The sequence below is a fragment of the Arachis duranensis genome, chromosome 1 (assembly GCF_000817695.3).
Source record: "Arachis duranensis cultivar V14167 chromosome 1, aradu.V14167.gnm2.J7QH, whole genome shotgun sequence".
NCBI classification, from domain to species: Eukaryota; Viridiplantae; Streptophyta; class Magnoliopsida; order Fabales; family Fabaceae; genus Arachis; species Arachis duranensis.
In genome coordinates, this window is record NC_029772.3 from 22,273,665 (window position 1) to 22,297,937 (window position 24,273).

At 37.0% G+C, this 24,273-nt stretch overlaps 1 non-coding gene across 1 annotated transcript; it reads left to right on the forward strand.

The window, feature by feature from the left end:
- Positions 1–17,523: 17,523 nt before the first annotated feature.
- Positions 17,524–17,632, forward strand: LOC127742699 (small nucleolar RNA R71). Its single transcript, XR_008004058.1, has one exon. It is a non-coding gene; the product is annotated as a small nucleolar RNA R71 (small nucleolar RNA).
- Positions 17,633–24,273: the final 6,641 nt, after the last annotated feature.

Below are 24,273 nucleotides of genomic sequence, written 5' to 3' on the forward strand. Positions count from 1 at the left end.
AAAACAAAGCCACTCTCGGCATCATATTTCCAAAACTTCCAAAACCTCCAAAACCATGGCAAGTTATGGATTTATTCTGAAATATTCAAAATAATACATCCAACAACGGGATTGTATAACAAAAGCCCCTCGGCAGAGTCTCAAGTATTTAGGGGAGAATAATATAACTCATTTCCTCAAATTCACTTAAAATTTATTGAAACTCTTAAAATCATAGATTCTTGGTTCAAGTAAATAAAAGATGAATTTATTATGAACCCGAGTCATATAGAATCACAAGTTCCAATCCGATCCAAAAATCAATTCACTTGAAACAGAGTCAATCCATCCAAATCAAAACCACTTTCAGGTTCCTCCTTAAAACCAATTTCCTGACTCCTTCCAAAATGTCACAAACGCATTTGTTCAGTCAAAAGTCTAATTTCCTTTAAAAACATTAAAAGTTTCTCTGGACAAAAATCCTTAAGCCTAATTAAAGGCATCAATCCCTTTATTATTAAAGATCAATATTAGAACATAATACTTTCTTTCAGTGATTCAAAATGGAAAGAATCATTCTTTTCTAAATAAATCAAACTCAAGACATAATATTTTCTTAATAAATCAAATAATACAATTTCTCGAATCCAAACCTTTCTAAATAGCTTTTCAAACAAAGTCTAGGATTTTTATAGAAATTTCGGCAGCACCTCCCCTAAAACGTAGACTCTGCCATCCGATTCGGGTCCCAACTCAACCATTCTACAATCCTTTTCAACGGTCCAAAATCCAGAAATCAGTTCAAAAGCAAGCTAAATCCAACAGTCATCGTTCAGCAACAATCATTTATCAACTCAAGTCAAATCAATTTTCCAATAGATTATGCTCGATCTCAAATCTTTAAAAGGATCAACTCAAAAAAACATTCCGTTTCACAAGGCCGCACAATAATCCAGCCAAACAAACATTCATAATCATTCGAGACAATCAAATAATACATAAGACTGATACAATCACCAAATACACATTGTCTCACATCAGTATCCATATGAAATAATTCTAATATATAAAATATAGTTTTTGGAAAATGCCCCTACCTCGACACTTTGAAACTATAATCCAAATGCCTCTCAGAAATCCTTTCATCTCGACCCAAAATCAACGGCAGCTTCAAAGCACAGCCCCACACATTTTCGCAGCAGCATAAATAGCTCTAAATTACAACAAGCAACCTCAGGTACTAAATCCTAAGAACATTTATATCATAAAGGCTTTGATACACATATGGGACACTAACGCAGGGCTTTCAAAACATAATTACTTGCCGAATTCACACAATGACGCAGCTGTAATTCCGAACTAATCCGGCAACAGCTCTGGTAGCGGCCAGAAGCTCCGGTGGGTCAACTATAATAACCACGTAGCATCAAAACCTTCTCAAAATCCAAAAAGGCAGAAACCTCAATTAAGACCCTTACCGACAAAGTTTTCCAGCGATGGTAGAATAGCCAGAAGCTTCGGCGATGGTCCTAGAAGTCACAAAATGACTCCCAGCGATCAGAATCACAGAGACGCAACTCCCTTCTCCGGCAGTGATACCTACGGAGGCCTGAACCCCTTTCTGATGGTGGCAGTTCCAACAGAGGTGGCGCCAGCGATGCAAGCACGACTGGGCATGGTGGTTGAACCCCAGCTCAGTCGCAGAGCTCTCTGACTCCCCTATTCCTGAGTTCTCTCTCTAACTCTGCCATAAGTTACGGTGGCTGGCTCTATGACGAGGACGACGGCGGCACAGTGAGTGCGACGGCGGCGACGTGACGAGCTCGTTGGCAACGAGGAGAACGGCGAAGGCCCCACGCTCGGCGATGGAGGCAAGCGGCGATGGGTTCCCCACGGTGGCTCTCTTTCGCGCATCCTCTCTCCCCCTGTGTGCGAGTTCAACGACGGCGAGGCAGTGAGGCGCGATGCTCTTCCCCCTCCTCGGTTAGATGACGGCACGATGGCAGCGGTGAGACCAGCACGCCGGTGCGAGTCCTCCTCTCCTCCTCCCTTCTTCCGCGGCTCAGTCTCCTTTTCCCTTTTTAATTCTGTTTCTTTCGTTCATGGAAGGAGGGAAACCGTGAGTGTGCTGCTGCTACTGGGCCTTGGGGTGTGTGTTTGTGCTGCGCATTTGTTGGGAAAGAGAGGCTACAGATGCTGGGTTGTGGGGGAAACGGGCCGGGTTACAGTTTTCAGGATTAGGGTTTCATTTTCAAAAATTAGGGTTAGGGGCATTAAGTAATTTCAAATAAAATTAGGGACAATATAGTAATTAGAAATGAATTTCAACCCAACACTAATAATGTATAAAAATACTATTTGTTTATCAATTTCACAAATTTTTTCAATAAAATGTCCAAATCCAATAATTAGAAATAATATAATTAAATCCTATATTTTCCCAAAACAACAGTATCAATATTTAAAATATTAACTATTTAGTCCAAATCATATAAAATCCTTATTATTTCACAGCTACCAACTTTATAATTTAAATATAAAAAATAATCCAATAATTATGAAATTAAGTAAAATCTTCACTTTAATTATCAAAACTTGATTTAATCATTCTCAATGAAATAATTTCTGAAAGTAAGATCTCTAATAATAAATATATTCAAAATCAGCTCATAATAAGATTCTTCAAAAGTTCTGGGTCTTACAAACTTAAACTTTAATTTTTTTTAAAAATATATTTGAAAACTCGATATATAATTTAAAATATTTAAATTGAGAAAATCCCACTCCCTTCCTCTGAGAGATACTAAAATAACACTGCCCTCCTCTCTATTTATAAAACGTACATTTTTCTCCCTTATAACTTTTAAAACACCTACTCTTTAATTCCTTTTAAATTTTTTTGTGTTAATTAATGTTAAGTTTATTTATTTTTCAAGAAAACATAAATTATTTTTTAGAAAAATACCCTGTAGAAAAAATTTTATTTTTTTCATTAAATTTTGCTTACCAAAATACTCTTTAATAAATTATTTTTTATTGATTAAAAGTGTATTTTTATCAAAATATTTTTAAAAAAATTTAATAATCAAATTATTTTTTCTAAGATACCCTTCAATAACTTTTTAACTATTAAATTGTGATTTTATCAAAATTTTTCTTAATAATTATTTTTATATTTTACTATTAATTTTCTGATATTAATATATATTATTTTAACATAAATAAAAAATCTTGGTAAGATTATTTTTTGATATCAATATGTATTAATTGTTATACATATTAACAGTGGTAAGATTTTTTTATTTAATGTTAAAATAATATATATTGATATCAAAAATTAATAGTAAAATATAAAATAATTGTTAATGCAAATTTTGGTAAAATGATAATTTAATAATTAACAATTTATTGAAGTGTATCCTAGAAAAAAAATAATTTAATTATTAAATTTTTTTAAAAATATTTTGGTAAAAATACAATTTAATCAATAAAAAAATAATTTATTAAAAGATATTTTGGTAAACAAAATTTAATGACAAAAAAATAAAATTTTGTTAAAGGATATTTTTGTAAAAATTTTTTTTTGAAAAATGGATAAAGTTAACATTAGTTAATTTAAAAAATTTAAAATGGATTAAGGAGAAGATTTTTTAAAAGTTATAAGTGAGAAAAATGTACATTTTATAAATAGAGGGGAGAGGAGTGCCATTTTAGTATCTCTCAAGAGAGAAGAGTGGAATTTTCTCATTTAAATTTAATCATTTTTAAACTAACAAAATTCAAAATTTTACAATTTTTTATAATAATTTGTCTATAATTTTTATTTAAAAGTTCACAAACAAGTCTAAATATCTTAGTTTATTATTAAAAAAAATTCAATTAAGAAGAAAAATCATATTTGAAATGCACCAAATCCTTAATTACGAAAATTGAACAAAATTAAATTAGAAATCGAAAGAGCAATACTGATGAGTATTAGAGATTAGGCTATACTAATACTACTACATTACATAAAGAATCAACCAAACCAAACTATTTATGATACTAATAATTAACTAATTTATCGTCTCTCACTACAAAACGAACGGAGAATAGCGGCGATTTATTTGCCGATTTGCGGCGATTTTAAGCTGCTGCAAAATAGGATGCCAACAGAAAGGGGCGGGATGGAATTTTGTGGCGGGTCCAGCAACTGCCATAACCACCGCAAATCAGTTATTTTGCATCGGTTAAATTAGCAGCGGTTTAAAATCGTCGCTATATTACCAATGGTGATTTCTCCCACATTTTTGCAACGCTCCTTAACCACCACAATTTATTGCATTGTTTTTATGAAATTTATTTGCAGCGGTTTTAAACCGTCGCTATTTCTAGGATTACGTTTTTTAAAATATAATATTTTAGTTTTTTTTCTTTTATAACTTGGAGATATTTTTTTAGAATTTTTTTTATTTTAAAAATCTTATCGATCTTTTTTAAAAGTCTAAATTGATGCCGAGAACTCATACATATTTAACTGCGAAATATACTAACATAATTATTTTAATATCAATAAAGTATTTCAATTGTCACAAAAAAAGTAACGTATTTGGCTAATAAAAAATGTTGTATAGTCAATTTAAACAAAACACATATTGAAAAATAAACTATCACATATATCCTAATTTCTATTTCTGCCGTGTCCATTAGTGCGCGAAATTGAATCTGAAGTGGCAAGTGCACTGGGTCGTCCAAGTAATAACTCAGGTGAGTGAGGGTCGAATCCCACGGAGATTGTCGGATTGAGCAAACAATGACTATCTTGTAAATCTTAGTCAGGAGATTACAAAACATGATTGTTTTGTAAGAGGCATAAACGAAAAGTAAAGAAAATGAAATACCAGATAAGTGTAAAAGCAATGATGGATATTTAGTTAAGGCTTCGGAGATGCGTATTCTTTCTGGATTAACTTTTCCTACTGTCTACTTCAATAACAAATGACTCATTCAACGGCTGCCGTAATTGACTAACTCATGCAACATTCTCATCAAGTTAGTCTCTTCTAAACCATAGCAGTCCACCATATCCGAGCAACCCATGTAGCATCCTCATCAGGTTAACTCATGGCTTTCCGCTATAGTCGAAGGTGAAGACCTAAGCAATCCACTCCCTTCACGATCCTACTTAAAACGCCACAGACAAGGTTGGATTTTCCGGATCAGGGAACGCTGCTTTTCATACTCTAGCCTTGACACCACAGAAGCCTCAGTAACCCACGGTCAACAGGATTATATGTCACATATCCAAAGTTGCCCAGGCACGCTCTTGGAATCTGCAGTGCATTCTCTAGCTTGTGGTTCAATGCTATCCGGGTAGGACTAACACGGAACCCATATAGAACAAGGATGATTGTCACGGGTCATCCTCAATTCATGAGATGAAGAACCAAAATGCACAAGAGAATGGAATCAAAGGTGTATTGAAATAGAACAGTAATATTATTAATCTATGAGTCAGTAGAGCTCCTAACCCTAACTTAGGAGGTTTAGTTGATCATATTTTTACAGAAAGTAATCGTGAAAAGGTAAAGATGAGGTAGAAGATCGAAAGTTTTTTTAACAATTATGATCTTTGTACTATTTATACTAGTCTAATAACTAAGAAGTACAAAAAGTATGACAGACTAGACTAGAGATGCGAAAATCCATCCTTCGGCCAACTTTGGTTGATTACTTGGGCTGAGCTTGGCATCCAACTTCGAGGAATGGGTGTTGAACACCCATTAGGAGGTGATGGACGCTTCGTTGTGTCTTTGTGGACGTTGAACACCCCAAGGGGGGTGGTTCTTGGGCATTTAACGCTGACTTGTCTCCTTGGGGCGTTGAACGCCAGCTAGGGGGTAGCTTCTTGGCGTTTAATCCCAATATAGGCAGGCCTCTTCGAAGAAAAGTATAGATCATTATATATTACTGAAAAGTTCTGGAAGTTAGCTTTCCAACACCATTAAGAACGTGGTATTTGATCCTCTGTAGCTCCAGAAATGCTTGTTTCAGTGCACGGAGGTCAGATTCTGACAGCATCTACTACGCTTTCCTTGCCTCAGAATCGGACTTTGCCAAAGCTCCTCAATTTCAGCCAAAAATGACCTAAAATTATCATAAAACACAATAAGTCAAATTAGAATTCAAAAATATGAATTTTGCACTAAAACCTATGAAAGCATAATAAAACTTAAACAAACATAACTAAAATAGTATGAAAATGATGCCAAAAAGCGTATAAATATCCGCTCATCAGAACACCAAACTTAAAATGTTGCTTGTCCCCAAGCAACCAAAAATAAAGTAGGATCAGGAAGAAGGAAGAGAAGGACACAATAAATCCCAGATTTTTTAATGAAGCTCAGTTCCAATTGATGAGCAGGGCTTATAACTATTTACTTCTGAACAGTTTTGGCATCTCACTATCCCTTGAAGCTCAGAAGTGTTGGTGTCTTTAGGAATTCAGAACCCAAATAATATTATTGACTCTCTTAGTTTAGTTCTTTTTTATTCTTGTACAAAGCTTCTTTTAGAGCCTGGTCGTGACCCTAAGCGCTTTGTTTTCCAGTATTACCACTGGATACATAAATGCCACAAACACTTAACTGGGTGAATCCTTTTGGATTGTGATTCAGCTTTGCTAGAATCCCCAGCCAGTGGTGTCCAGAGTTCTTAGGCACACCCTTTTGCTTTTGGGATCATAACTTTAACTGCTCAGTCTCAAGCTTTTTCACTTGACACCTTCACACCACAAGCATTTAGTTAGGGGAGGAGCTCATTTGAAGTTTTTAGGGCGAGATTTTGTTTCTTTTAGGCCCTCCTAACCATTGATGCTCGAAGTCTTTGATTCCTACTCTTTCCTTTTGGTTTAAAGAACTGTTGGCTTTTTCTCTTTCTTTTTTTTCTTGCTTTTGCCTTTTGGTTTTAAGAGCTACTGGCTTTTTTTCTTTCTTCTTCTCTATTTTTTTCATTTCTTTCTCTTTTTCTTTCTTTTTTGCTGCCTTTTCTTGCTTCAAGAATCAATAATTTGATTTTTCAGATTACCAATAATACTTTACATTTTCCATCATTCTTTCAAGAACCAACATTCTTTACTCCAACATCAAATATGCACTGTTGATTCATGCATTCAAAAAGTAAAAGTAATGCCACCACATCAATTAATTGGACTATTCTTATTATATAACTCGAGTTCATGCATCTTACTTCTCTTTTTCAAATAAAATTTTCTTTTAATTATAGTGAGAGATGTATGGAATATTTCATAGCTTAAGACAAAACAAAGGATGATTTGCACTTAGAAACAGGAAATAGATATTGAAATATAATGGAAAACAAAAAAATAACATAAGCAACGGGGAATATGGAACGTGACCACCTTAGTGACGGCGGCTACTGCTTCCTCTAGAGAATCCAATGGAGCGCTTGATTTCTTCTATGTCACGCCCTTGTCTCTGTTGCTCTTCCTTCATAGCTCTTTGATCTTCTCTTATTTCATAGAGGATGGTGGAATGCTCTTGGTGTCCCATCCTCAAATGATCCATATTGGAGCTTAATTCCCCTAGAGAATTATTCAGTTGTTCCCAATAACCTTGGGAAGGAAAATTCATCCCTTGAGGCATCTCAGGGATTTCTTGTTGAGGTACCTCCACATGCTCTTGCTGTGGTTCATGTGCTGGCTCTCTAACATGATCCATCCTTCTTTTAGTGATGGGCTTGTCCTTCTCAATGGAGATGCATCTTTCTATGACAATTCCAATGGAATTGCATAAGTGACATATGAGGTGAGGGAATGCCAACCTTGCTTGAGTAGAGGTCTTTTTGGCCACCTTGCACAGCTCTCGAGATATCACCTCATGTACCTACACCTCATCCCCAAGCATGATACAGTAAATCATGATGGTTCGATCAATGGTTACCTCAAACTAGTTGCTAGTAGGGATGATAGAGTATTGGATGAATTCCAATCATTCTCTAGCTACGGGTTTAAGGTCAAGCCTTCTTAGTTGGATAGGCTTGCCATGAGCATCCCTTCTCTATTGTGCACCTTTCACACAAATGTCTGAAAGGACTTGGTCCAGCCTTTGATCAAAATTTACTCTTCTAGTGTAGAGGTGTGGGTCTCCTTGCACTAATGGTAGATGGAGCGCCAACCTTACACTTTCAAGGCTAAAATCCAAGAGACGCCCTCGAACCATGATGTGCCAATTTTTGGGGGTGTGGGTTCACATTAGTGTCATGATTTTTGGTGACCCACGCATTGGCATAAAATACTTGCACCAATGAGATTCCAACTTCTGGGATGGGGTTGGTTAGAACTTTCCAACCTCTTTTCCGGATTTCTTATTGGATCTCCGGGTACTTATTCTTTTTTAGCCTAAAGAAGACTTCAGGAATCACCCTCTTCTTTGCCACTACTCTATAGAAGGGGTCTTGATGGGCCTTAGTAAGGAATCTCTCCCTTTTCCAAGGTTCGGAGGCGGAAGCTATGGCTTTTCTTTTCCTTTTTCTAGAGGATTCTCTGACTTTGGGTGCCATAAGTATGAATGGAAAGCAAAAAGTAAGGCTTTTCCAACCCCAAACTTGAAAGCTTTACTCGTCCTTGAGAAAATATGAACAAAAGGGAAGAATGGAGTAGAAGAAGGAGAAAATAGTGGAGATAGAGGGAGAGAGGGATTCGGCCAAGTGGGGGGCTTATGGTGTATAAGGGTTGTGTATGTGTGGGTATGAAGGGGTGATAGATGGGGTATTTATAGGGGGAGTTGCTTGTGTTACGGTTCGGTTATGGGGTAAGGTAATTGGGAGGGAAATATTTTGAATTTAAAGTGGGTGGGGTTGGTGAAAATGGTTGGATGGTAGTAATGAAGGGTGTTGGGAAGAGAAAAAGGTGATGTGGATATGATTGGTTGAGGGTGTATAGGGAAAAGTGTATATGGAGAAGAGGAAAAGTAAGAAAGAGAAGAATTTGGGGGTAGGCGGAGATACTGTGAGACACATTGATCCTAAGAGGCTAGGGAATTCGAATTCCCTGCCCCCTTGTGGGTGTTGAACGCCCAACCTCTACTCCCTGGCTAGCGTTTAACGCCAGCTTTTTGCTCCTTCTTGGGCCTTGAACGCCTATTAGGGACTCCTCCCTTGGCGTTCAATTCTAGCTTCCTCACCCAATTGGGGCGTTGAACGCCCCTCTTGCCTCCTTGTCTGGTGTTCAACACCAGCACGGGGTGTACTCCAGGGTGTTTTGCTTCTATTTCTGAACGTTTCTATCTCTGTTCTAAATACTACACAGGATCACAACTTACGAGAATAAACTAATATTAGATAAATAAACTTAAGGAAAAACAAAAAGATTCTAATTATGGTTGGGTTGCCTCCCAATAAGTGCTTCTTAACGTCACTAGCTTGAGGGTCATCCCCTTTTTGGGAATGGATAGGCACTCAGAATTTCGCTCCTTACAGTGAACTTCTTCCTGTGCTCTCATGGATGAGCTCCACGTGTTCTAGAGACAGGACCTTGTTCACAGTGTGCGGAATCACTGGGCTGTCTGTAAAGATAACTCTCATGCCAGGTGAGAGGCCTTTAGTGGGGATTTTCTTATCCCTCCAGCCTTTAGGTACCTTCTTCTTAGTACCTTTATTATAGTGCTTGATGATGGGTTCTCAACCCCAAACTTAGATTTGGTGCTTGGGGGTCTGTATAGCTGATGCGTGAGCATCTTTCTCATCCTTTCCTAGTGAATTTGTATTTAAATTGTTAAGTTTAATAAAAAATTAATTGTCTTTTAGCCACTATGGATGCTACTTTGAGTCTTGTGCAATTCTGTTTATTTTAGGTAGCATTCAGCTAGATTTGATGGAGATTCTGCAGCACAAAAATTAAAGGAGATGACAGCGAGGAGCGACGCCGTGCGCGTACCTGACGCGTGTGTGTGATTTGGAGCTTTCCATGGCAACACGTGCGCGTTCCTGATGCGTACGCGTGAAAAGCGAAGTTGCACAGTACGCGTACGCGTGACACGCAGAATAGACCATCGACGCATACGCGTGACTGACGCGTACGCGTGACATGTGCCACATGCAGAAAATGCAGAAAACGCTAGGGGCGATTTCTGGGTCCCATTTTGGCACTCAAGTAAGGCGCAGCTCTCTGCCAAGTTAGGCGCGGATCCAATGAAGCCAAGTGGTCCCTGCGTTACAAGGTGTTGAGTATTTAATTGATTCTGATTTTAATTTGAATTTGAAAATAGGAAAAGATATTATCTTAATTTTAGATATTAGATTTTAAGATTATATAGGATTAGTTATAAAAAGGAGAAACTTCTCTTCTTTAGGGGGATACTGGGGGATTCCATTAGGGAATTCTATTCCAATTTACATTCCGCATTCCATGAGCAACTAAACCTCCACTGTTACGGTTAGGAGCTCTGTCTATTGTATGGATTGATACTGTTATTTCTCTATTTTAATTCTTGTTTTGATTTATATTTCAATAATTGTTTTCGTTCTTTATTTTATGAATTTGGGTGGAACGGAAGTATGACCCATGTTCTAATTGAGTTCTTGTATAACTTGAAAAAGCTCTTTACTTGAACAACAACTTGAAAACATATTATCCTGAATTTCTAATTATTTGTATTTAATGGGATACGTGACATATAATCCCCTTATTTTTGGATAATTAGGATTCTTGTGGCATATAAACTAGAATTTGATCATCACCCTCTAATTGGAATTAATTGACCAAGGAATTGGCAGTTGATGAATTTTAGAGGAGACTAAGAAGGTCTAAAGAATTAGGGTCTAGTTACAAATAGTTTGCCATGAATTAAATCTTGCATGCTTAAAATTGTTAGTAAGAAAAGTCAATCCAGAAAATAGATAACTCTGAAGCCTTAACTATTTTCTCCCATATTTTATTTTCAACTTAATTACTTGCTGCCTTCTGATATGTTGAAGTCACTTTTTAAACCTTTTGAACATCTCAAAACCATTTTCTGCATGCCTAACTAAGTAAATCATTTAACTATTGTTGCTTAGTCCATCAATCCTCGTGGGATCGACCCTCACTCACCTGAGGTATTACTTGGTACGACCCAGTGCACTTGCCGGTTAGTTTGTAGTTGTAAAATACCGCACCAAGTTTTTGGCGCCATTGCCAGGGATTGATAGTAATTAACAACTATTAGTTGTTTGATTGCTTAGATTAGGTGTTTTATTTTTAATTTTATTAAAATCTATTTTTAATATTTTTGAAAAAAAATAAAAAAATATTTTCGAAAAAAAAATTGTTCTGTCTTCTTTATTTTCATGTTTACCACATGGTACGTTTAATTCTGTTTAGTGTTTTGTGCTAAGGAAAAATAATGGAGAGAGATCACATAGGTTACTACTCACACTCGAGTTGTGATTCATATTATGGTGGATGGAGGAACTATCCAAATTTTGGTTGGCAAAGTCAAAACCAAAGAAACTTCAATGCTCCATGTTCCAACTATCAAGAGCCACCAACTCCATATTCATACCAAGAACCACCATCTCCATATTCATATCAAGAACCATCATCTTTCTATCTATATCAAGAACCGTCATCTTTCTACCCATATCAAGAGCCACCATCTCTTTATTCATCTCAAATACCATCAGATCTTGAGCTTCTCATGAAAGAATTCCTACATGATATAAAGACAAGTGTTAAAAATATAAAGAAATATGTGCAGACGATGATCAAGAACCAGGAAGAGGAACAAGAAAATTCCTTCCTAAGAGATACAATGCAAGATCCTATGGAAGAAAGTGAGAAAACCAATCAAAGGAGTTTATACTCCAGTGAATTAGACAACTTTCCACCCTCACATATGGAAGAAAAGGAAGATGCACAACCTCCCATGCCCTTGGTAAGCAATGAAAAAGAGATTGAATTAGAAGAAAGCTACCAAGAGGAAGAGGTTGAAATCGAGGAATCTTGCAAAGAGATAGAAGAATTCAAAGAAGAACACAAGGGAGTGAAGCTTGCAAGACCTCTTCTAAAGCCACCACCATCCAATACAACATTCAAGTGGGTAAAATTCCTATCCTTAACCTTTACTTTCGCACTTGAATATGGGCTACTGGAGACGGATGGTCAACTTAGAGCTCTTTATGGCATTAAAAGTAAGAAAAAGATGGTTAGTAGCAAGAGTTGTCAAACAAGGTTCAATATGGTTGCATGCTCCAAATTGAAGTGCAAGGATTGGTATAGAGCTTAATTGAATGGGTCTAGAAGGTTGTTTGGATGTCTCTGTAAGAATTCAGATTGCTTGTCACCTGGTGGAAACAATGGTGATACACAAGAAGACGGGTGTAAAAGCAAGGTTTGGGACCCTGGAATTCATTCCCACAATCAACACTCATGGGGCCTTATCACTTGCTTCAACTTGCTCGAAGGTGTTATGCGCCTAGCTTGGAATCCCGGTGGCCATTGAAATTACAAACATTGGTGGAGATTCCTGGTTCAGTACAAGCACAAGCTACCATGACAAGGAGCTCACCACATGTCCAACTTAAGGACTTTAACTAAAAGTGCTTGATGGGAGACAACCCACCATGGTATGGTCGCTCCTTTTCATTCTTAGTTGTTTTTCGTAGTAGTAGTTTTCTTACTTATTTGATCTTTATTAAGTTTTCACTATTTTCTGATCATGCAGCTATTTTTGAACAGGAACCAGATACTTAAAAAAAAGAGCACACAACGCGCAAGCGTCGCTGACGCGTACGCGTTATATGTGTGTGCATGGAAAATAAAAGTGAACAAAGAGTTGCGCGGGAGTGGCGAAAGAAGCGTGCCTTGCGCACAAATTGGATCACGCGTACGCATCCATGACGCGTGCGCGTCAATTACAATTTTGGCACTCCACGCGTACACGTCAAGCACGCGCACGTGTGGATGAGTAAAATCGGCGTAAAAGGTGTTTGGCCAGAGAGTTATGCTGGTGTGGGGCTGAAACTATGCTGGGCGCACAAGACTCACCACGCGGATGTGTCCCCGGGACGCGTACACGTCGCTTGAAGTTTGTACGATCCGCGCATACGCGTTTCTGACGCGTACGCGTCGCATGTGACGCCCAATTAAACCACCTCAGCACCTGATTTCAAATCATCCCCCTTCTAAATTCTAACTCTCTCTTGTTCTTTTATCTTTTTATCCTTTTTTCATCATATTGATTGCTTTTATATCCCTCTCTGTTTGTAGTTCTTTGCTTGAGGACAAGCAAACCTTTAAGTTTGGTGTTGACGCTTCACTTATGGCTTTTCTGTCTAGCACCAAAGGGAGATGAATGTGTTTCATGAAGGAATGAGATGACCACCAGCATAACTGAGGTGGTTGAGTTCCTTTTATTCTATTTCTCTTCCGTTCTTATTGTGTTGTCTTCTATTTTCTGTTGCTTTAACTGCTTGCATGATCTTTAGTGCTTTAAAAATTTTTTTCTCATGTATTGCTCACTAAAACTTGAATTCAAAATAAAAAGAAGTGATGTATTGCATGAGAAATTGAGTTTATATTTAAAGAATAGTCTCATTTACTTAAATGTGGTGGTATTCTTTATGATTCTGAATGCATGATATGAACAGTGCAAAGTTGAATTTGAATTAAAGGATGTTGATGTACAAGGAATAGAAATTTAGAAAGTTATTATGAATTCTCTGAAATAAGTAAAATTTTAATCCTTGAAGCAAAAGAAACAGCACAAAAAAACAAGGTCCAAGGCTCTGAGCATCAATGACTAGGGAGGTCAGACATGATTAAAAGCTCAAAGAGTTGTTTCCCTAGTAATATGCTTGTGGTGTGATTGTGTCAAGTAATCCTTGAGATAGAACACTTAGAGTTGAGACCAAGTGCGTTTAACCGAGTATGCCACCGGCTTTGGACACCACTGTCTGGGAGTAAGTAAAAGAAAAATCAGAACTTAAAGAAAGTTCCCCAATTAAGTGCTTGTGGTGTTTCTGTGTCAAGTAACCCTTGAGACAAAACATTTAAAATCACGGCTAGGCTCAAGGTGCAAAGCACCAAAGAAAATAATAATAAATAAAAGAAATAAATAAATTAATTAAAGAAAATTATGCTGTGTTCAAGGATTAAATTAGAGTATAAAGATCAGAGAATTCATAATATGATCTGGATTCTAATTCGGAATGACACTGACATTCCTCTGATTCAAAGGAGAGTGAGATGCCAAAACTGTTCAAAATTATAATGAAAAAACCCTATTTTAAGAATAGACTTGAGCTTAATTGAACTCTCATTTCTCATGCAAATTCACATCCTAGGCCTGTATTATTTTGGTTGCTTGAGGACAAGCAACAATTCAAGTTTGGTGTTGTGATATGTGAGCATCTTTCTCATCTTTTCCTAGTGAATTTGCATTTAAATTGTTAAGTTTAATCAAGAATTAATTGTCTTTTAGCCACTATGGATACTACTTTGAGTCTTGTGCAATTCTATTAATTTTAGGTAGCATTCAGCTGGATTTGATAGAGTTTCTGTAGCACAAAAATTAAAGGAGATGACAGCGAGGAGCGACGCGTGCACGTTCCTGACGCGTACTCATGAAAAGCGAAGTTGCACAGCGACGCGTACGCGTACCTGACGCGTACGCGTGACACAGAGAATAGACCATCGACGCGTACGCGTGACTGACGCATACGTGTGACTGACGCGTACGCGTGACATGCGCCACGTGCAGAAATTGCAGAAATGCTGGGGGCGATTTCTGGGCCCCATTTTGGCACTCAAGTAAGGCGCAGCTCTCTGCCAAGTTAGGCGCGGATCCAGTGAAGCCAAGTGGTCCCCACATTACAAGGCGTGGATTATTTAATTGATTCTGATTTAAATTTGAATTTGAAAATAGGAAAAGATATTATCTTAATTTTAGATATTAGATTTTAAAATTAATTAGGATTTGTTATGAAAAGGAGAAACTTTTCTTCTTTAGGGGGATACAGGGGATTCTATTAGGGAATTCTATTCCAATTTACATTCCGCATTCCATGGGCAACTAAACCTCCACTATTAAGGTTAGGAGCTCTGTCTATTGTATGGATTGATACTATTATTTCTCTGTTTTAATTCATGTTTTGATTTATATTTCAATAATTGTTTTCGTTCTTTATTTTATGAATTTGGGTGGAACGGAAGTATGACCCATGTTCTAATTGAGTTCTTGTATAACTTGAAAAAGCTCTTTACTTGAACAACAGCTTGAAAACATATTATTCTGAATTTCTAATTATTTGTATTTAACGGGATACGTGACATATAATCCCCTTATTTTTGGATAATTAGGATTCTTGTGGCATATAAACTAGAATTTGATCATCACCCTCTAATTGGAATTAATTGACCAAGGATTTGGCAGTTGATGAATTTTAGAGGAGACTAGGAAGGTCTAAGGAATTAGGGTCTAGTCACAAATAGTTGCCATGAATTAAATCTTGCATGCTTAAAATTGTTAGTAAGAAAAGTCAATCCAGAAAATAGATATCTCTGAAGCCTTAACTGTTTTCTCCCATATTTTATTTTCAACTTAATTACTTGCTACCTTCTGATATGTTAAAGTCACTTTTTAAACCTTTTGAACATCTCAAAACCATTTTCTTCTTGCCTAACTAAGTAAATCATTTAACCATTGTTGCTTAGTCCATCAATCCTCGTGGGATCGACCCGCACTCACCTGAGGTATTACTTGGTACAACCCGGTGTACTTGCCGGTTAGTTTGTGGTTGTAAAATACCGCACCAATAGTTCTGCACTGAGAAAGAGGGTTGGAACACCAATTGTTGCATAGTTATCTCTCCCTTAGGGAAGGCCTTAGGTTTGGGCATCTTGAATAAGATGTGATCCTCCCATAATTGCAGGACTAGCTCTCCCTTTGCCACATTAATTATGGCATTGGCTGTAGCCAGGAAAGGTCTTCCAGGGATGATGGATTTATCCTCGTCCTCCCCAGTATCTAAGATGATAAAATCTGGAGAGATGTAAAAGTCTTCAACCTTTACTAAGGCATCCTCTACCAAGCCATATGCCCTTTTCAGTGACTTGTCTACCATTTCCAATGAGATCTTAGCAGCTTGCACCTCAAAGATTCCCAGCCTCTCCATTACAGAGAGAGGTATGAGGTTTATCCTTGACCCTAGGTCACAGAAAGCTTTCTCAAAGATAATTGTCCCTATGGTGCAGGGAATTAGGAAGCGTTCGGGATTCGGCAGCTTCTAAGGTAGTTTCTTCTAAACCAAGGCATTAGGTTCCTTGGTGAGCACTGGAGGTTCTTTCTCCAATGTCTCTATTCTAAATAATTTGGCATTCAGCTTCATTAGAATTCTGAGGTACCGAGCAACTTGCTCTTCCTTGGTTTTCTCTTCCTCATTAGAGGAGGAGTATTCTTCAGATTCTATAATCTTCAACCAAGCATTTAAGGGAACCTCTATGGTCTCTTCATGAGTTTTGGTTTCTTTTAGTTCTTCAACAAGGGAGTCCTTAGTGGGTGTTGAACGCCCAACTAATCCTATTGTGGCATTCAACGCCAGGAGTGCTCCCTCTTGGGTGTTGAATGCCTAGCTATTACTCCATTGCTAGCGTTCAATGCCAATAACTGCTCCTCTTTGGGTGTTGAACGCCCATCTACTCCCTTACTGGTGTTCAACGCCAGCTTCTCCTCTTCAGTTTTGGCTTCAACTTATGCAGTGATGGCCTTGCACTCTTCTCTTAGGTTTACTTCAGTATTACTAGGAAGAGTGTTAGGAAGAGTCTCAAGGATTCTTTTACTCACCTGACTAATCTGTACTTCCAAATTCCTTATGGAGGATCTTGTTTCAGTAATGAAACTATGAGTGGTTTGAGAGAGATTGGGGACTATAGTGGCTAATGAGAGAGATTGGGGACTATAGTGGCTAAGTCAGAGAGACTGTTCTTAGAAGTCTCCATATGTTTCTGAGAAGATGGGAATGGTTTATTATTAAACCTATTCTGGTTTCTTCCACCTTGATTGTTATTGAAACTTTGCTGAGGCTTCTGTTGATTCCTTCATGAAAAGTTGGGATGATTTCTCCATGATGAGTTGTAGGTGTTTCCATAATGTTCATTGTTGGGATTTCATGAGGATTTTCCCAAATAGTTAACCTCATCCATCATGGGTTGATCTGGATCATATGTATCTCCTTCATAGGAGGCTTCTTGAGTGGTGTCAGCTGTAGCTTGCAATCCAGTCAGATGCTGAGAGATCATGTTGAGTTATTGGGTCAGGATCTTGTTCTGAGCCAATATAGCATTCAGAGTGTCAACCTCTAGGACTCCTCTCTTCTGAGCTACCCCATTGCTTACAGGGTACCTCTTAGAAGTATACATGAATTGGTTATTAGCAACTATGTCAATGGGTTCCTGTGCCTCTTCAGGCATTTTCTTCAAGTAGAGTGAACCACCAGCAGAGTGGTCCAATGCCATCTTGGACATCTCAGAAAGACCATCATAAAAGATATCTAGCATGGTCTAGTCCAAAATCATGTTAGGAGGGCACTTTTTAATTAATTGTTTGTACCTCTTTCAGGCTTCATAGAGGGATTCACCATCTTTTTGCCTGAACGTCTGAACTTCCACCCTGAGCTTGCTCAGCTTCTGAGGTGGAAAGAACTTGGTCAAGAATGCATTGACCACCTTTTTCCAAGAATCTAGGCTTTCCTTAGACTGGGAAGCCAGCCATAACCTAATTCTATACCTTACAGCAAAGGAAAAAAGCAAAAGCTTATAAATTTTTGGATCCACTCTATTAGTCTTGATAGTATCACAGATCTGCAAGAAATCAGAGATGAATCTGTTGGGATCTTCCTGTGGAAGTCCATAAAACTGGCAGTTCTGTTGAACTAAAGTGACCAGTTGAGGCTTCAGCTCAAAGTTATTTGCACCAATGGTGGGTATAGAGATGCTTCTTCTGTTGAAGCAAGAAGTGGGTGCAGTAAAGTCACCTAGGACCTTCCTTGCGTCTTCTCCACCATTAGGATTGGTTGCCATGTTTGTATTTTCAGCTTCTTGTTCGAAAAACTCTGTGAGGTTTCTTCTGGAGTGTTGTCCTCTAACTTGTTGTAAATACCTTCTTAGAGTCCTCTCAAGTTCAGGGTTAGGATCAAAAAGAGGTTCTTTATCCCTGTTCCTACTCATAAGCAAGAACGAAGAATGCAAGAAGAGAAGAAGAAAAGGATTCTCTATGTCAAAGTATAGAGGTCCTTTGTGAGAGTTAGAAGGGGAGAAAAGAAAAGAAAGATATCTTTTAAATTAAAAGAGTTTTCAAAAAATAAATAGAAAAGGAAAAGAAGATTTTGAAAAATAGAGGTGAGAGAAAGAGGTAAGAAGTTTCGAAAAGGGAGAGAGAGAAAGAGGTAAAAAGTTTTCAAAAATAGAAGAGAGAGAAAGAAAAATTAGAGAGATACTAAACTTTCAAAATTAGAATAAGATAAACAAGTAACTAACCAACTAATAAGAATTGAAAACAAATTAAAAGATTTGATTTTGAAATTAATTTTTTTTAAAAGAAAGTAAAGACTTGGACTTTAAAAGTTTTAAATGTAAAATGAAGATAAGATAGGAAGGACTTAAAGCAAGAAGATATGATAAAGATTTGAAAAAGATTTGTATAGATAAGATTTGAAATTTGATTTTTGAAAAATATTTGATTTTGAAATTTGAAATTTAAATTTTAAATTTTGAATTTTGAAATTGAATTTTAAAATTTGAAATTAAAGTAAGATAAGATAGGATTTTTGAAATTCAAAAAAAGAAAAAAAGATAAGATAAAGATTTGAAAAGATAAGATTTGAAATTCAAAATTTAAACTTTACTAACAAGAAAACACCAAACTGAAAATTTTTAAATCAAGATAAGAAAAGATAGTTAAGATTTTCGAAAATTTGAGTAAAGATAAAAGAGATATTTTTGTATTTTTCCAATTTTAAGGAAAAAGAAAAACAAATAAGAGACACCAAACTTAAAAACTTAAGATCCAAAGACACCAATTTTCGAAAAATTGAAAGGAAAACACAAAAAGACACTAAACTTAAAGTTTTTGAAATCAAACAAGAAAAATGACCAAGAACAATTCGAATACTAAGATGAACAATCAAAAACAATTTCAAAAATTTAAAGAAAAGATGAACACAAAAATGGACACCAAACTTAAAAACTGACACAAGACTCCAATAAAGAAAAAGATTTACTAAAGAAAAGAAAGGGTTTTGAAAAACTTTTGAAGAAGAAGACAAAAGATACAAACAAAAAAGTAACTAAACCTTTAAAAGCACCTAATCTAAGCAACAAGATAGTCCAGTAGTTTGTCAAACTCAGAACAATCCCCGGCAACGGCGCCAAAAACTTAGTGCGCGAAATTGAACTCTACACAACTGAACCGGCAAGTGCACCGGGTCGTCCAAGTAATACCTCAGGTGAGTGAGGGTCGAATCCCATGGAGATTGTCGAATTGAGCAAACAATGGCTATCTTGTAAATCTTAGTCGGGTGATTAGAAAATATGATGGTTTGTTAAGAGGCATAAACAAAAAGTAAAGAAAATAAAATACCAGATAAGTGTAAAAGCAATGATGGATATTTAGTTAAGGCTTCAGAGATGCGTATTCTTACTGGATTAACTTTTCTTATTGTCTACTTCAACAACGAATGACTCATTCAATGCCAGTCGTAATTGACTAACTCATGTAGCATCCTCATCAAGTTGGTTTCTTCTAAACCATAGCAGTCCACCATATCCGAGCAACCCATATAGCATCCTCATCAAGTTAACTCATGGCTTTCTACTATAGTCGAAGGTGAAAGCCTAAGTAATCCACTCCCTTCGTGATCCTACTCAAAACGCCATAGATAAGGTCGGATCTTCTGGATCAGAGAATGCTGCTTTTCATACTCTAGCCTTGACGCCACAGAAACCTCAGTAACCCACAGTCATGATGACCGGACTTTTGTATGGTATAGAATTTCACTAATGAAATCTCATTGCAAGTATAGTCTCCAAACCAACAATAATCCTTTCATACAAACATTTGTTTGTCACAAGTAACAATCCCCTAATAATCCTAATAACCGAAGTATTTAAACCCCGGGTCATCTCTCAAAGGAATTGCAAGGTAGTGTTCTTTTATTGGTTATGAGTTGTATATTTTAGGGTTTTGGATGAGAATTAAGAAAAATAAATTGCAAAGGAAATCTAATGATAAAGCGGTCTTGGCAAGGTTTGGCAATTAAGGATCTCTATCCTTACTACTAAACACATCATGATAATTGCAAGGATCAATCCCATGAAATCATCCTCTAACTAGTAAAGGAAGGTCAAATGAGCTATATCAATCCAAGTCCATAGGTCCTAACTATTCACTAATTGAATTAATGAAAGCTAGAGTCAATGGCTATCAATCATCAATCACTTGGGCACTAGTAGCTCAAGAGTTCCCAAGTTACCCTCTGAAGCCAAGAACATAAAATTCTACTCTAACATCCTTCCAAGCATTTTATCAAACACTTTGGAGGCACAAAAGAAAAGCATAGTAAATTGATAACAAGAATGAATTCTAACAAAAATTAATTGCAAAAGATTAACAACAACAATCATGGAAAGCACAATTAACATGAATTACCTCAAATTGCATTAGAAAAAAAATAAGAAGAACAAGAGTAGATCAACTTACAAAGTATGGAAACAAAATAGAGGAAATTACAACAAGAGAATAGAAGAACAAGATAAAGATTAAAGCCTAGATCTAAGAAATCCTAACCTAACCCTAATCCTAATTCTAGAGAGAAGAAAGAGCTTCTCTCTCTAGAAACTAAATCTCTAAACTAGATCTAAAGTCCTCATGTGTGTGTAATCATTCAATCCCCTTCAATGCTTGATCATTTTTAAGCATTTTAGCGCCAAAGTTGGTTTCAAACTGGACCCCACAGCATCTGTGAATTTCCTGGGCACGATTTCACTCAAAAATCACGTGCCAAGATCGACGCGTACGCGTCCATGGGTTTTTGCGTGATCCACGCATAGGCGTCGAGTGCGCGTGCACGTCCATGGACGTATCCCAAATCTTTGGCTTTTCATGATTTCTCCACTTTGCATGCTTTCTCTTCACTCCTTTGATCTATTCCTAGCCCTTTTCAATCTTAAATCACTAGCAAACATATCAAGGCATCTAGTGGAATCAAAGGAAGATTAAAATTATCAAATCAAGGATCCAAAAGCATGTTTTCACACTTAAGCACAAATTAAGAGATAATCATGAAACTATGCTATTTTATTGGATAAATGTGAGAAAAGGTTAACAAAATGCTCTAACTCCATCACAAGATAAACCCTAAAAACGGGGTTTATCAACCTCCCAACACTTAAACCTTAGCATGTCCTCGTGCTAAATTAAGAATGAAACAAGGGATATGACATTTATTTAATGTGACTAAACTATATGGAACCTATCTAAATGCAACTATCCACATGAATGCAAATGCTTAGGTCAAAACAAATCAACTTCCAAGAGGACATATGTAAGCACAATGGCTAAAGCAATAGGGGCTAAACCAAACCAAACCCTCAATTGCATTGAATTACCAAAAAGATTTACAAACTTGCAAGAATAAGAATGATTATGATGAACACATGTAATTGAGCAATCGAACCCTCACCGAATGTGTATCCGCTCTAGTCACTCATGTGTTTGGGGGTTGATTCACTCAATTCTCCCCTAATCATGCTTTCCAAAATTTTTTCTTCATCTAACAATCAACAATCATTCAATGCATGCATACAAATATCATAAGGTCTTTCTCAAAGGTTGTAATGGGGCTAGGGTCAAGGTAGGATCATATATGGTTAAGTGAACTAGAATTTGAATCTTTGATTAACCTAGACTTTTCCACCTAATCTATATAATGACCTATACAAATTTAAAACTAACCTAACTACCCATCCTTTACTTTTTACATATTCATGCATTTGCTTTTCATTTTACAACACTTATGCATTGACTCCTTTATTTGGACTTTACTTTGGGAAATTTTGTCCCCCCTTTTTATTGTTTTCTTCTTTTTCTTTCTTTTTCCATCTTTTTTTTCTTTTTTTTTTGCATATATATTTTTTTCTTTCCTTTTTTCTCTTATTTTTCTCATTTTTCTTTCTTTCAAGCTTTGTACAAGAATGTCAATGCATAAGGTTTATACTTTTAATCAATACATGAGTGTGCACCCAATTTCCAAATATAGAAATGTAAAACACCCTTTTATCCCAACCAATGTTCTCAAATCTCCCCAAACTTGAATAATAAACACTCTCACTAGCCTAAGCTAATCAAAGATCCAAACAATGGACTTTTATTATTTTCCGTTTTAGGCTTGTAATGTGCTAAAATAAAGAACAATTGGGTTAAGCGTAGACTCAAAATTGGTTAACAATGGAGAGTAAAAGGTAGGCTAATTGGGTAAGTGAGCTAATGAAATAATGGCCTCAATCATATAGATTCATGAATACAAGGAATAATTGGACATATAGAATTAAAGAAATCAAGGATCACAATCATAGAAAGAGAACAATTTCACACAAGAAAGAAAATAAGTGGTTATAAGATGTAGCCACATCAATAGGCCTAAATCTCATAAGCTTGTGTTCTTAGCTCAAAACATACTTCACAAAATATAAAATTCAAGCAAGTTCTACAAAAAATTTTCAATCAATTGGGGTGGATGCCCTATAGATAAATTCCTTGAAAAAATCTCATTGTTTTGACTAAGCTTATCCTAAATGCAATGTTGTGATTGAGAAATTCTAAAAATTCCTTAGTTTATCCCCTTTTTCAATCAAAATCAATTCTTATGCAAAAAGGGTCAACTTAGGTTTCATCAATCCAAAACATTTTTCTAATCACAACCAAAAAGCTAAAACAACTATATAAAGAAAATCCAACTAAAAATAAGGTGCAAAATGCGATAAACTAAAATAAAAGTATGCAACAACCAAAATAAAAGTATCCATAATACTAGTATATACAATAATCTCAGAGGAGTGTAAAATAAAGCAAAATAGCATAAACTAGGAGATAACATCTGAAAATGTTCACCCAATATAAAGATATCCACCGACGACGATGACAGTGACCTCCCTACACTTGGAATGAAGCATCGTCCTCGATGCTACTGCTTGGGCTCAAGGTGAGAGTCAACGGTCACATCTGACTGCTGGGGCTGAGGCTATGGCTCCTCAGGGGGCTACTGTGCCTTCGGGGTAGCCTAGATCTGTGGAGGTGCCTCTGGCTGAGCCTGCTCCTCCTAGTCAGATGCGGAAGAGTCAGGAAGAGGGGGCAACTCAACGCCCAATGCCACAAACATCTGATCCACTCTGTCAAGGCGTCGCATGATGCGGCGCTCACTGTGCTCCATGAAGCGGAACAGACACTGAACTAAAAGATATGTCAGCTGGGGTGCTAGTGGTGGTGCTAAGGGTGCTACTGGTGCTGAAGGTCCCACTGCAGCTGATGAGGAAGAAGGTCCAGCTGGTACTGCTCGGGCTCGAGCTCTAGATGCACGCTGGGATGGAGGCTTCTCGTTCACTACTGGTGGACGAAATTGTGATCAACAATAATGGCTCTTTGGCATGTGCATAAAAACATTAACTCAGCACTTTCTTTCCACAATCTCGTTCAACTAACCAGCAAGTGTACTGGGTCATCCAAGTAATAAACCTTACGTGAGTAAGGGTCGATCCCACAGAGATTGTTGGTATGAAGCAAGCTATGGTCACCTTGTAAATCTCAGTTAGGCAGATTAAATGGTTATGGATTTTGAAAATTAATAATAAACAGAAAATAAAATAGGATAGAAATACTTATGTAAATTAATGGTGGAGATTTCAGATAGGCGTGTGGAGATGCTAAAATCCTCTCGAATCTCTATTTTCTTATTACATTCATCCAATCCTTCCTACTTCTTTCCATGGCAAGCTGTATGTAGGGCATCACCCTCGTCAATGGCTACTTTTCATCCTCTCGGAAAAATGGTCCTATGCACTGTCACTGCATGGCTAATCGTCTGGAGGCATCACCCATGGCTGATGGCTACATCCCATCCTCGCAGTGAAAACTATGCTCACGCGCTCTGTCACAGCACGGCTAATCACTGGTTGGTTCCCGCGCCTACTGGAATAGAATCCCTTGATCCTTTTGCGTCTGTCACTAACGCCCAGCACTTGCAAGTTTGAAGCACGTCACAGTCATT